General features: G+C 34.3%; 1 protein-coding gene across 1 annotated transcript in view; it reads left to right on the plus strand.

Annotated features, from left to right (window-relative positions):
* LOC119589062 (39S ribosomal protein L39, mitochondrial-like) overlaps positions 1-1,230 on the plus strand; it is a gene marked incomplete at its 5' end in the record, with an annotated part of 12,258 nt that overhangs the window by 3,039 nt on the left and 7,989 nt on the right.

Below are 1,230 nucleotides of genomic sequence, written 5' to 3' on the forward strand. Positions count from 1 at the left end.
GCTGTGGCTAGAAATTCATGCTGCACTGTCCCAAAAGATTATTCTACTGTATGATAGTATGGGATACACAAAGTTGTTATGGTAGAGGTTTAACATGGTTATTCAGTTGCTCTCAAACTCAGTAAAGTAGTCTAGCTTTTGAAACTTTACATTTAACATACAATGTGTAAAATTTCGAGAAGTTGTTATCAATGACAGTGCCTAAAAGGGTCTATTATGACAGCAATAAAAAATAATTATAATACTTTTTGCCAGGTTTAGAATGAGGCCATTAGTGTTTATCTACTCACTGATTTTGCTTTGTTTCCTATTCAAAATAAGGAAACAAAACCCATGTTTTGTGCAGATGTAAAAATGTTAGTACATTAGATAATTCAGTAGTAAACTGGACCTAGTCAGTTGTATCATTGATTTTATACAGAAATAGCAAAGGACCTATTATTGATGCTTGTGAATTAATTTAACCTAGCCAGCTTTATGATTGGCATACTGTGTGACCTAATGTCTGTTTTGTAGGTAACTTTTGAGTAATTGAAGGGTGCCAAACAGTGGGATTTAGTTAAAGGTCACTTAAGTCCAAGAATACAACTACTAGAACATCTTTTCATTCAAGTGGCCCCTAAATTGCTTTTGTTGAATAATGAAAGGCTGTTTTTGTAGAAGCTGATAATGTTTAAAAAGATTGTTGCTCTTCAAAAAATAAAACAATCTATACTGATACTTTTAATTTCTATCTGGACTTGTTAACCCATGATTTTCAACCCAATGACTGTAGTCTAAAAAATTGGTGTGAGGATCTGGCCAGGGGCTAGATACTCAAACACATTACGGCAATATATTATCTTAGGGCACCATAGCTTATGGCTGAGTGCTCCTTCAACGTATACACAGAGCAAGGGACCCACAATATTGGCACTAGTCAAGGCATCATACAGTAAGGCAGGGGAGAACAGCCCTAGCAGGTTATGGCAAACCATAATTTACATTTTTTCACCCTTAGAACTATTAAAACAACCTTACAATTTGTATTTTGGTTAATTATAGTGTTATCAGGTGTAAATGAACCAATCTTGGAATACAAAGTAAAACAGCAAATGTGATATTCTAATATACTGTGAGTTGCTTCTGCCAAAAGGCATGTACCTCACTCTCTCTCTAAACAAGAGATTACACTAAAACTAGGATAAATAATGTCTTTGCCTCAGATGTAATGGTTTTAAATTTGTATCT

This window comes from Penaeus monodon, chromosome 25 (assembly GCF_015228065.2).
Source record: "Penaeus monodon isolate SGIC_2016 chromosome 25, NSTDA_Pmon_1, whole genome shotgun sequence".
NCBI classification, from domain to species: Eukaryota; Metazoa; Arthropoda; class Malacostraca; order Decapoda; family Penaeidae; genus Penaeus; species Penaeus monodon.